This window comes from Seriola dumerili, unplaced genomic scaffold (genome assembly GCF_002260705.1).
Source record: "Seriola dumerili isolate Sdu_G_001 unplaced genomic scaffold, Sdu_1.0 BDQW01000002.1, whole genome shotgun sequence".
Taxonomy (NCBI): Eukaryota; Metazoa; Chordata; class Actinopteri; order Carangiformes; family Carangidae; genus Seriola; species Seriola dumerili.
The window spans coordinates 172,875-186,815 of record NW_019174257.1 but is presented as its reverse complement, the minus strand read 5'-3'; the positions used below and the strand labels follow the sequence as shown (position 1 = coordinate 186,815).

At 42.3% G+C, this 13,941-nt stretch overlaps 1 protein-coding gene across 1 annotated transcript in view; it reads left to right on the top strand.

Moving 5' to 3' along the window:
- Positions 1 to 13,941, top strand: part of agbl4 (ATP/GTP binding protein like 4) — a 269,553-nt gene that overhangs the window by 104,104 nt on the left and 151,508 nt on the right. The gene's annotated exons all lie outside the window — the stretch shown is intronic.

Below are 13,941 nucleotides of genomic sequence, written 5' to 3'. Positions count from 1 at the left end.
CGTACTATTTGTTGGGAATGAATAGGTGTGGGCAGGAGGGAATGGGGTTGGTGCAGTGGGGTGGGCATGGCGTCTGCCAAGCAGGCTGGTGTATCCAGTGGGGCGAGGAGGGAGAACAGGGTAGCGTGATGAAGTGTTGCCATCCAAGAGGAGCCCTGACATCTGTCATCAGTTGATGGGGGCATCCGCAGAAACGCCAGGCATCTGCCACCCTGAGCTGTCTGCGTCTGCTAGCCTAGTGCCGCACCGGCCATATCGTAGCACGCGCTGGTCGCGAGGCTAATGGAAGAGACAACGGGCACGACACATAGACAGGAAAGATGAACTGCTGTCTACATGCCGCACAGTGCAACGCGATGCAGCCTCAGCCGGATGCTTTGCTTTCTCTGTTTTGACTTCATTGTGGTTTAGTTGCAACTTTGCACTCAGAGTTTGTCTCATCCTGCCAACCATTTATTTTACAGTGATGCTGGCAAGTGCTTGCTTTAAAATTGGTGTTATTTTCATGCAGTGATCTCTCTCTCACACACACACACACACACACACACTAAAGACTGATACTTTGGATTTCCAGAGTGGATGCGTCTGGGCGCATTAGCATGTGATCCATTGGTTGCCAGTATGACGGCTGTCTGATGTAATAACGCTTGACTGATGGATGCAGAAATGTGTGTGAGTGTGTGTGTGTGTGTGCGTATATTTGTGTGGGAATGAATAGGTGTGGCAGGAGGGAATGGGGTTGGTGCAGTGGGGTTGGGCATGGCGTCTGCCAAGCAGGCTGGTGTATCCAGTGGGGCGAGGAGGGAGAACAGGGTAGCGTGATGAAGTGTTGCCATCCAAGAGGAGCCCTGACATCTGTCATCAGTTGATGGAGGGCATCCGCAGAAACGCCAGGCATCTGCCACCCTGAGCTGTCTGCGTCTGCTAGCCTAGTGCCCGCACCGGCCATATCGTAGCACGCCGGTCGCAGGCTAATGGGAAGAGACAACGGGCACGACACCATAGACAGGAAAGATGAACTGCTGTCTACGATGCCGCACAGTGCAACGCGATGCAGCTCAGCTCGGATGCTTTGCTTTCTCTGTTTTGACTTCATGTGGTTTAGTTGCAACTTTGCACTCAGAGTTTGTCTCATCCTGCCAACCATTTATTTACAGTGATGCTGGCAAGTGCTTGCTTTAAAATTGGTGTTATTTCTCAGGTGAGTGTAGTTACGCTGTCAGTTAAGTTACTGTGTAGCAGTGCTACAGTATAAAGCAAAGTTATATCCCTGTTTCTTTACATGTAGTAACAGTTTCAAGCAGTGGTAATTTAACTGACATTTCCTGCCAGGTAATTATTGTCCCAGGTTACGAGAAATGCCACTTTCTGAATGGTCTTGACTTCTCATTTGACATCATCGTGAATGTGTAAGGTGTTAATCTGTACAGGAGCCTTGTTGGGTCATTTAGGTCCTAAAGCTTTTCTTAATACACTAATCATGCAACACTGGGCATGTTTATATTTAAATAAGCTCTCATAAATAGGTATTTAAGTGACAGACACAGCGGGAGGTAATGTTGCTGAGGCCCGACTTCATTTACCTCCCCAGGCTAATACTGTTTTAACCGCTCCTCTCAGCACTGTGCCATCTAAGAGACATCATGTCTCATGCACTTCTAGAGCCATTTTCAACTGTCTGGGGCTTCCAAGACCACAGCTGACATTGTTTGTGTCCCCACAAAGTGGTCAAGATGCTTTTAACACAACCACCTCCATTTGACTTTCCATGAGCACAACAAAGCACCGACAGCTCCTAAAGTAGCAATCTTCTTTTTTGACAGTTACAGATATGGAATAAATAAAAAGGCAGAGCGTGGAGAGCTTTGCCTGTCTGATCCAAACTCACACAGGACAGGATAAAGAAGGTACAGAGAGAGGGAGAGATAGAGAGAGAGGGGGAGACTTGCAGAGAAACAGACAGAGAGAGGGTGGAGGAAGGAAAACGTACGAAGTACAAGAAAGGGAGATTACTGAGACAGGTAGACAGGGAGGAGAGAGTGAGCTGGAAAAGATTGCTCCCCCACTTCCCACCACCCTCCACACACCACCCCACGTCTGTATTTATCAAAAGAATCGTCAGTATTAGCTCAGGAGTTGAAGCCTTTATCTCCCCGTGCAGGTGCCTTATGTCCTGGGGTCCCAGCATCGTTCGGTGCTGGAGGCTGCAGGGCTTGGCTGGCCTCGGCTAAGCTGGACGTCTCAGTGAGAGACAACTGGCAGATTACAGTCCTGCAGGACGTTCACTGCTACAGGTGGCAGGATCTATCCTCTCTTCCTTCCTCCATTCCCTTCTCTTACATCCCTCACTCCATGACTCCTCCAGCCAGGAGACATCAGAGCTGACAAAGTTCTACATTTAGTGTATCATTTGGCATTTAAATACATCTACAGGTTACATGTTTGATAAATAATGAATAATGGATAAACGGTAATTAAAAGGGACTACATTGCTTTGTTAAAATTGTGGCTGATAGCTTTGATTCTGTCAGCAATCAGACTCCTAAAAAGTGATTCAAACATGAGCAGAGGAGCAAAAAATGTTACTTATTAAATACTATCCATTTTATATGTTTTTTGTTTTTTTATATGTTATGAATAGCAAAAATAACTTTATCTTATTTCAGGACTTAACAATTGATAACAATATCTTGTAGATGTGCAGATCTGCATATTTGAGAAGCCACTGAATACAAGCAAACCGGTTTCTTCTTGCAAATGTTTGCCTCATATTCATTAATCACTGTGACTTCCAAAAATATTAAATCTTTGAATTTAAATTCTGTCTTGAGATTGGTAATCGACTCAAAGTTCAAAGTTGAAATAATGCCAAGAAACTGGGAAAGGGAGTCGAGGGTTTGTGTGAGAGAGGAAAGACTGTGAACCATATTTTTTGCACTAGTCTGTTGACGACAACAGCCCCCTTGGTGACACAAGGTGCCAACCACATTCCCTGCAGTCTGCTTGTTGTTAGACTGCTAGAGCAAAGAATTGCCCAGCATCCTTATTTTCCGAGATAAGCTAATTAGAAACTCAGAGAGCGTGGTGTAATGCAGCTGTTGGAGGCCAGAATGCCATGGGGTGGCGTAATGGCCAGGATGGCTGCATGAGACCGACTGCATCAACCAACAGATGCTTCACACAGAGACTTGTGTGGAGCGGAGTAGATGATATTAGATAGACACTAGATGCTATGGCTGCCACCAACGGTTATTTTTTTTTATCATTGATTAATCTGTAAATTATTTTCTAAATCAGTCCAAATACCAGTCCAGAACTTTTCACTCACACAAAAATGACTGAAATGATTAATTGATTATTTCTGATTAAATTGATTAAATCAACTAATCAATTTATCAACTAATCGCTTCAGCTCTGCTACATGACAGACATTCCAATCTGTGCAACATGAAAGCCATAATGCAATGAAATGACTTTATGGCAACATCTACATTGATTTTTTTGTTTTATGCACTGTATTTAATGTGTAAACTAAATAATGCTGAATCAAAAACAATTAAAACACAATTCACATTTTATTCTGACATTGTTACTTTAACTTCACAACCTAAAATACTTGTCTCCTCATCATTTCTAGCTTATTAGGTCTGTGATGCATAATATATTGGAAATGTTCTGATGTGTGGTGTCTCTTTTAATTAACTTTCCACTTTTTCGTCAGTCAGTAGGTGTGTGGATAAAAATAGCTACACCTCTAACTGAGCTAACAGATGAACAGTCAGAGTTGGAGGAAATGGGTTGCCAAACATTGCTTCTAAAGTTAGAACCAGCCAACCTTGATCAAGGGTAAATGCTTTTTTCTCTTCTATTTATGGCAGGCAACAGAAAACAGAGGAGTGCTTTTCAAGCAGTTGTGCTCAGCTCCAAGTCCGTCAGTCAGTCAGTCAGTCAGTCAGTCAGTCGGCCGGTCAGGCAATTTTGCTTTTCTACCAAAATCCTCCCTGTAAGCGTGTGATGCAACAGCATAGTGAAATTCTATTTGGAGATGTCTGCCTCTCCATTGGGGTGCGTGTTAGCAGTAATTGTTCTGTCAATCAGCACAGCTCTGGCCTGCCTGCTTCCCTTGCCACTTGTTAAGCCCTGGCCGAGGTCTAGGGGTGAGAAGAGGTGAGGCAGGGAGAGGGAAAGAGAAAGGATACCTCGACTGCTCTGTGTGTTTCTTGTCGCTCACCTTTGTCTGTCTTTACAGGGTTTTCAGGCAGACTCACTTCCTGCCTGTTTGTGCTCTTGTGTTCTGTTTCTCATCTCTTTTTTTTTAAACTTGTTTTCCCAATTTTTTTTTTTTTTTTAAATATGTTGCTTTGTTTTAGTTCTGCTTACTTTACTGATTTCACTTTTTCTTTCACTGACTTTATTTAAGTGAATTTTGCCCTGTGGTCTTGTTACCTCCTCTTCGCCCATATGTGTCATGCTTTATTGGTAGAATTTTCATACCTTCAGCTCCATTGTTAAGCCTGCAATAATTTATTTTTTGGCTTCTTATGGGCAGCAGAAACAAACTTAGAAGACAACACTGACATATTATAACCTTAACAAGACTAGGTCAAATATGGCTGAAACGTGAATGGTCAATGTGCGAAATTGCAGACATAGTTGAAAACTGGCAACTCTTTCCTATGGAAATAGCTTAAGTTTGCTCAAAAAGTTGCTAGTTTTGTTGTTAGATGCTTTTTGGGAAAAAAGTTGCTAAAGGGGACAGAAAAGTAAATCCAGTGACAAAGGTGGTAAGTTAGCAACGCTACCTGTAAACCACCTTCCTGATGACATAAATTTATTTGAAAGAACAGCAACTAATGGGAAAAGTCCAACACGTGACTGGCCGACCAGTGGTGTAACTTCATCACTCAGTCAGTCAGTTAACTACACACATTTGCATTCCAGCTGCCAAAATGTTGGCATGGGAAACTTGGCAACAAACGGCTTCATATTGATATTTTTAACTCTGTTAGCTAGTCATTAAAGTTATCTGCCTGCTGTTTGGTGCAGGGTCTTTTTTCTTTTTTTTGACAGCTTAAAAAGAGAATGGTGAGAATGAACCAAACTGATGACCAACACAGTGAGCTGAAAGACATTATAAAACTCCATGATTATTCTCTGTGTGTTTGTCACTACAAATCAACCCTTTCAAACTATTCAAGTAGTCATGTCTTATCCATGTTATATCCATTTTTCATGTGGATATTGATTGTAGCCATTTAACATTTGATTCCAAACTGTAAACTGTAAAAATTAGTCCTGGATTTCAGTCTTGTTATGTTTCATTATGAAGAGGATGTGTAGAAACAAATAACAAGTCTCAGTCTCCCATTTCACAGAAACAAACCTTTTTATATTTATTTCATTGTGAAGTGTCTCTGACTCCGAAATTTAGACAGAGACACCAATTAAATGACAGAAAAATGCGACAGCAGAAGGGATTTAGACCAGCATATGTTTTGTACCCATACATCCCACAGTTTGAAGGAAAATGTACTGATCAGCCTTATAAAGAAACCTGTTACCTAGAACCACCCTCTCTCTCTTCTATTGTGGCCACACTGCCATGCTGGGTCCGAACACAGCAAGTGTGTAACAGTAGTGAGGGAGATGGTCTCTCTCTCAAGGACAGAGTGTCAGGCAGCGAACTGAAGACAGACTGTAAAGGTTGTGTCAGAACCACCGCAGAGCTCGCGGACTCCTCCCTACGTTCAGCGAATTGGTGCTCTCCTCCCCTGCCGCCGAGCCACTTGCACAATTAACCATGTGGCATGCCTTTTAATAATAGACCTCTCAATTGTCGACAAATGAAGAGTGATGTAAAATAGCTAACAGCGTGTGCTAATTAATAGGGGAATTGAACGCTTGTTAATTAAGGGCAAACAGGACAAGGACCGGCTCGGGTAATTTGAGCAATAAAACCGAGACTAACGATTCATTTCCAAACAGACTCGCTTCATAAAAACATCAAGCGACCCCTTGTTTGTTATTTGAAAACACTTGCAGTTCATCTTTGCCTTTACCATTATATCTCCAGACAAGTCACATGGACACACATGCATAACGGACGTATACGCAGAGGACATGTAAAAAGAAATGTTCTGGCTTCCTACGTACGACTCCCTACAGATATGATGAAACAAGTCAAATCACATTATATAGTGTCTTCATGTACATAATAACAAGGATTATTTTCCACAGCAACAGTCTCAGTGGTGTGATACCATGTCTGAGTTGCTTGTTTAGTATTAAAACACAATGTATTGGAATGAATAAATTCTCTTTCTAGTTGTTGACTTATATTGCAACCAATTCATGTTGATATTTAGCACTGGAGTGTTCCGCCTCACATATTTCCCTCTTTGCTCATCTCCCTGTGGTCATACTTGTTAGACGTGAGGCTAAAGGAAAGAAATGGATTGTCAGCCAAGACTTTACACATCCACTCTCTTCCTCAAGAGACCAGAGTAGCTTTACTGTCGTTTCACATCCATGTTTCTCAATTTCGCAGCTTTACTGGGATCTTTTACTGTAACATAATTTTTACTACACGTATACTGTGCCTGCGGCCTGTATCTGTGCGTGGGTGCGTTTATATTTGATTTAAAACAGAGACTATGTTCTGTGCTGTCTCCTTGCTCCAAGTCCTATTTTGGAGTGGAAACCGTAGCAATCATTCGACAGCTTATGGGTTTTATATAAGATTCTTAGATTAAAAAAATGTTATATATGATGTCTCCTCTCCGTCAACATTGTCTGTGCGATAAGGGAGACGGACAAAATCTTTTAATAAAAACCAAGCGCAGGAGAAAGTGACACACACACACACACACACACACACACACACACACACACACACCTAATTATCTGTCACTGGTTTGACCGCTGAGAGGAAATGGAGTGATGTATGAATCTGAGTGAATATTTGGAAGAAGAAGAAGGGAATACCTGATGTACTGTAGCTGTGAAAGTGGTTTGGTAACTCGAGCCAAATTCTGGAGTGGTGTTCATGTTCCTGGGCAATTACTTCCCATTCCACCTCGCTCCAGTTGTCTTTAAAGACTTGAGAGAGGAAAGTGATCACAAAGTTCTGTTCTATTAGATGAAATGGCACCTCTCTCCATTTCCAGTTTTCTTTTCCACATGTGAGTCTTTATTCTTCTGGATAGGTCAAACCGGAAAGGGAGACAGAGAGGAAGAGAGAATGAGCGAGAGAGGGAGAAGCGCCAATCAGAACAATCAACAACACGTGCAGCTTCCTTGTTCACAGAAACTCATTACCATGCTGCCAGAGGAAGTGAAAGAGGATTATGTGGGAGAAATAATGGGACAAAATGTAACAAATAGATTAATAATCTTCTAGATGAGGATAAGGATTTGTGTGAGTTATAACACGTGTTTGTGCACAGTTTCCTGCAGAGAAAGGGTGGATTAAAAAAACAAAAAACAGAGAGTGAGAGGTATTGCAACAGAGAGGCAACTTGCTTCTGGCTTTCCATTCAACCCACAAATGACTTACCTGGACAGTTTTATGTTTGCCTGGAGGAGAATTAAAAAGGCACTTCATTTCCCCTTTTACAGGCTGGGTACGCATGTCAGCGCAGCCCTCCCTGAAAGTGCTCTAATCTAAATGCTTTTGTCAGGGGAGATTTGGTAGATTGCAGCAGGCAGAGGTACAAATTGGTTGTGTCATCTTATAATGAACTAGGTGAGGCGTTGCAGTTTTTCTGCAGCCAACAGTCCCCTGATTACTGTACTGTAAGTCAGTGGCTGCTTTTAGTATTGTAGGCTGAAGACCTCACCTTCACCCCTCTTTGTTCAGGCAGCCTGTTCCCTTGAACACTGCAAAATGTTTTGTCGTCTTAAGCCCAGTGTGACGCTAGACAAAATTCTCAGCGTTAATAGTGTTAGTATTTTTTTATGCTCTTCACCACATGCTGGACTTACATTGCATACATAGCAGCCAAGCCTGCATGCTGTGCAGAATTCTGTGAGGAGTTTTGGGTGTTGATGCTTGGCTATAGGCAGTTTGAATCTTATTGGGTGTGCTCAACACGATGGCGAGTTGACCCCCCGACTCCAACTAAAGGATTATGGGTATCTCAGCGTTTCCACAAAGCCGTGCTGTCAGGTGTTTATGGGACATATTAGGACACTCTGTAGGACTGGTTGATATCTACATTCTGCACAAGACGTGTGTGTGTGTGTGTGTGTGTGTGTGTGTGTGTGTGTGTGATGTGTGTGGTGACGCGGTGTTTGTTTTGTGTGTGTGTGTGTGTGTGTGTGTGTGTCAGATGCTGTAATGAATTCAGATGGCTCAACTAAGTCAGCAGTGGTGTGGAGCAGGTTCCAGCTTCACAGATGCTTCAGTGCGGTCAGTATCTGCGGTTGGCAGGCCCACAAAACTGTTCTGCTCTCTCGTTTGAAATTAGATCATTGAAGAAATCCTTCTCGTCCTCTATTTGCATTTGCATTCCCCTCTCATCCTCCTCAACAACTTTCTCGTTATGCTCTCATTGATACTTTAACTGTCTTTGTGTAGATGCATGTCAGCGTGAGTGTGTAGAGACACAAACACATGGACACACAAACAACCTCCATTAGCTCTCAACCAGTCGTTTGTCTTAGCTAGCTGTCATTTGAGCACCCCCCCCCCCCCCCCCCCCCCCTACTCTGTCCCCACATCTAAATCTGTGCTTTCACTGTTTGTTTTTTATGTGTCAAGACATTTCCATGGTTGTGTTGCTTGTATGATTGTATTGAAATGGGTCTCCTCTGTGTGTTGCTTGAATGCGTCTGGGTGTCAGAGATGTGAGCGGTGAAATGGAGTGTGAAGTTTGGGGGATTGGACTGTCTCAAAACTCACAACAGTGATTTAATTACTGCAGCAGAGTTAAAGTGACAAGAGGAAAAGATGTATGGAAAAAAGAGAAAGACGACGATAGAAAGATGACAAGTTGATAGAATAATGATTTATTTACTCTTCCTCTCTTACAATGCGAGCCTAGTCATGTGTCCACATCATATGCATCCTACCATAACATTGGGGCCACATTGTTTTGCATTGGCCCTTATTGCACCAATATTTGCTCAAAAGGTTATCATATTATTGTTTATACAACATTTTTATATAGCTTCATCTGCTATCTGGTCGTTTTTTGGCGCATGTTTGTGCTTAGAGAAATCACCTCTGAGTGAAAAGCAAGAATATGAGGAAGTTATTTGGCTAAGACATAGATTGTCAAAATTAGAAAAAGCCATCAACTGCATTCTTGTCACATGTTCTAAACGTCTTATATTTTAGCATCAAACTAGCTATAGCCTTCGTGTTGTTAGAGTGGCTTCTTGTGGTGATGTATCAAATTGTTTCCCCAAAGACTGAAATCATCTGAGAGGGTCCGCTGTTGAATTGACAGTCTCTCAGTCCATTCGTGAAAATCTCTGTGTGTCACTGTCCACTGCACAATACAGGATAACAGCTCAAGCAGACAGCACAAACCACGGTGTCACAGCTAAGCTATTGTTTTCCTACCGAGAGAGTGATGCCACCCAGCCAAGCAGTGTGTGTGTGTGTGTGTGTGTGTGTGTGTGTGTGTGTGTGTGTGTGTGTGTGTGTGTGTGTTTGTGTATGTGTGTGTTTTGCCTGGGTGGCCCCGGGCGCGTGCACAACATGTGCACATGGCTTCCTCTGTGAGTGTGTGCATCTGTTTGTACTTGCTTGTGTTTGTGTTTGTCAGCATGTTTGTTGACGACACTGTAGGACATCAGGGTGGGATTGCTCTGAATGTGAGGAAACAGCTCATCTGAATATAGATGGGTCCCATCTGGAGGCGGTTGGCTTTGGCCCTTCATAATTTTGTAAGCAGCTAAGCATCTGGGGCCCGCTAATGAAACTAAAGGCACAGGAAAAGGCCGTGGGCAACTGCAGGCTGCCTGTAGCTGTCAGGAATGGTGGGAGGGGGGCAGGAATGAGGAAGAGTGGAAGAATGGATGGGGGGAGACATAGACCAGGAGGAAAGAGTGCGCTGAGAATATCGGGGGTCTTAAAGAGACCTAGATGGCTCCTTTGAGAGGGCAGGCAAGAAAGCCAAGTAGGCCATTAGAAAACTGAGCCATAAAATGAAGACAGTGGTGTCTTTATTGTGGCCCATTAACTCAGATGTTCATGCGGAGATAGCTGCACTATGTGCCACTGTAATGAGCAATATAACGATGTCACAGCATAGAATGATGCACTGTTAAAAAACACTCTGGTTAAGTAGAATTACGTTAACTACTAGCATCAGATTTTGAGAGCAGTTTCAGACCCTAATAGCTTACCTGAATTTTATGCCTGGCCTACAAGCAGCAGGATTTTCTCTCGTCCATCATTTTTCATCAATTTCCTTTCTTGTCCTCTGCATGAAACTGAAGAGAATGGAAAGGAAAGGCTTTCATCTTCTTAAAAAAGTGAAGGAGGGAAAAGGTTTAATGTCTTTCTGTTTTTCCCCCCACTGCTCCCACCACTTGCTTCACATCCTCTGGCCTTCCCTCCAATAATGTGGATGACCCTGAGCAACTGTACTGTCCACAGTGGCTTCTCCTTGTGGTTTGTGTAGGGAATAGAAAGCCATAGGCCCTTTTTCTTAAACTTTATTATTATAGCTCCTTTATTCCTCCCTCAGCCTGATTTCCCAGTGGAAATGAAATGAAAGAGCAATTGGTTCTCCTTTTTATTACTGTCATCTTTGTTTTCTGGCCCAGAGAGTAAGATTGCCTGATCTCAGAGAGTTGTACTTTTACCCCCCATCTGAAGTCATGGGGAAGAAAAACAATAACAGGGAAAATAACAATCAGCATCATAAAAAAAATGACCTGTCAAAATGAGCGTGTCTGAAACTGGAGGGCCGCCAGCATGCCGACACCCACCAGTTGTTTATGACGGGATGAGTCAGTCAGAGTCTGACGGTGGCCTTCGCTATCTGCCAACTCCCACAGTCCAGGAAAAGATGTTTTAGAGGAGATTAGGATCACAGACAGTGGGGGGAAGAGGGATGTGGAGAGAGCAAGGTGAGAAAGACGAATGGAAGAGAGGAAGTAGCTCCAAAAAAAAAAAAGTGAGGGCTAAAGGATCGAAGAGGGGAGGAGGAAGGAGGAGGACTCCCTTGAGGTTCCTACTAACCCCGCGGAGACATGCTGACGGGGGATCAGACTCCTCATGCACAGCGCCTCAAATCATTTATTCATCGGCTTCATTAAGAGAGAATTACAAGGCTGCTTAAGGACCCCCAGGTCACTCACTGTTCTCAGTCATCACTATTCTTAATGAAAGCCTCCAGTGTGTCCTAACTGTCAGCTGTTTATGGCTGGTAATATTGTGGATTTTGAGGAACAATTACTGTCAAATAAAAGACAACTTTGCAGCATTTACACCATTTTATTTCAAGTTAATCATATTCTGCTGTGTTTTTCCACTACTATGTGTCATTTTACAATATATATCAGTGCAGGAGCAGATGAATACAGTACTACTGCTAATCAAATGTAATGACACAGAACAATTTATGTAAATTTTGCATTATTCTCGTAATGAATGCTTGTGATTTTGAAACAGCAGTACAGACAGTAACCTTCATTAACAGCCGGTGTCGGTCTCTACAGTATCTCCTGCCTATCTCATCTAACTTCAGCTAGCAGACAGTACAACACAACAGTGATTGTCCTCTGGACCTTCACACGTGTAATTATAACCGAGGAAGATAATTAAGGAGGCGGAGAGGAAGACAGATCTTGTCATTTACTGAACAATGCCGTCCAATCTACTCATGTGTATTCTACTTCCTGAATTATCGGCTGACATGTCAGCGCAATCAGCCAGAAAGCTCCTTGCTCTGTTTGAAAGCCATGAATGTCAACACACAAACCTCTAATCTAGTTAAGATCCACAAGCTGATGACATCTGAATATGCATGGAGCAAAGAGTAGGGTTCATGTTGCTGTTATCTCTCATAAATATCACCTCCTGGTCATCAAGCAGTCTATCACAGAGCAGTGTGATTGAAATGCCCCCTATTTATTTGTGGTATAAATATATAATATATAACAAAATAAACTAGATTTACTTTTTCTGCGATGGATGTTTTTTATACTTCATGAAGATTGCAATTTAAGAGTATTATTATTATTATTATTATTATTATTGTATGTATTATAATGAGAAAGGACTGAGAAATGTGTGACAGAAAAATGTGTCTGAAACATGTCCAGTATTAGACATCCTTTAGGATTGTTGATGTAAAAAAAAGTTGTCTAGGTCATATCAAATTTGTCCATTAACATTATTAATAGTCTATAGCCGTTATTACTAATGTCAGCATGCTCACAATCAAAATACTAACATGCTGATGATAATCAGGTGTAATGCTTTGATGTTTACCATGTTCGCCATCTTAGCCTGGGGTTTTAGTATTTTGCCATTTGCTGATTATCATCAAACATAAAGTACAACTGAGGCTGATGGGAATGTAATTAGTTTTGCAGGTATTTGCTTATGAACCAATGTATTGGGCAAATGAAAATTTTGACCTGATGGTGCTAGAGAAAAAGTTAAGGGATCAAGTTATTATAGTTAGTCAATCCCCATAGACTCCCATGTTAAAATGCCCAACTTTACAGCAGAAATAAACATGTTTACAGCTTGGTACAAAAAACGGTTTTGGTCTCTATGACTAATTTCCTCCTTCAACTGTATGGGGGGAGATTTTTTTATAGAACTCACTCCTTTAAAATTTTAATAAGGCTTAAAGTTGTGCATAATTGAGGGCATGCTGCTTTGAGTGACAGGCGGGTGAGGGTATGTATGTGCCACACCTCTTTGTCCATTTTTGGATTAGCCAGGAGTTCGGTGGAGTCAGGTACTGGCAAGGTGGTGACCGCTGAACAGCCCACTCTAAGTTTCAGAATTGCTCTCCAGAACCCTATGGGTGACGTCATGGAAGTTACGTCCATCTTTATTTACAGTCTATGGGACAGACCAACTGTCAAACCGTCATTGGCATCCCTAAATTCACGCTGCTAGCATGGTGAAATAATTAAATCTGTGCAATACTGATACAAGTAAAACAGAGCACAACACAAAAATGAAATTTAAATAATTAAATTTTTTAAAAGACTTCAGTGGGTGTTCTGCTTTACGAAGAGCAGTAATCTCTAGGCTGTTGGTGCTTGGCATGCGTCTGTGTGTTAGAGGCACACAGGTAAGCCGGTATAAGAGATGGAGATAGAGATCATCAGAGTCTATAGAGTCAAAGTATAGAGACCCAGTGATGCATTCTGTTCAGCCATCTGTAAAAATGAATGAATATATAAATAAGAATGTTTTTGATGCATTCAGTGGACAGGTCAGAGTTCAAATTTGTTACAATATTTCATGTGGCACAGGGATTTAAATATTGAAATTCACATACACATGATGGCACACACACTCCCGAGTGAGTTAACACTGAAGTGATTTGCAGATTTGCATTTGATCAGCTCATTCAATGTCTATTGCTCGGCTTGCCATAATAATTTCTTTATATGTGGGCTTTTGTATTCATTGTATGAAACTATAAACATTTGTGTTTGTATGTACACTGTGAGTATGTATGTATCCGATGAGTGTGTGTTCAGGTATGGGCCAAACATGGGCCAGCATACATTCATGTTTCACGTTCATTCGCATTCACATTTCACTGTGTGTGTGTGTTTGTTGTATGGAGTGGGTCTTCACTCACTCTGGCACCTTCCCAGCTCCCCTGGCCAGACCAGCAGCTGGCAGACAGAGATTGCCCACTCATCAAGCCACTTTATCACCAGGCCCACAGAGTTCAAGGGGGCTGTCAAAGACCAAGTTGAGGAGCCCCCTCATTCCTTTAATACCACCAC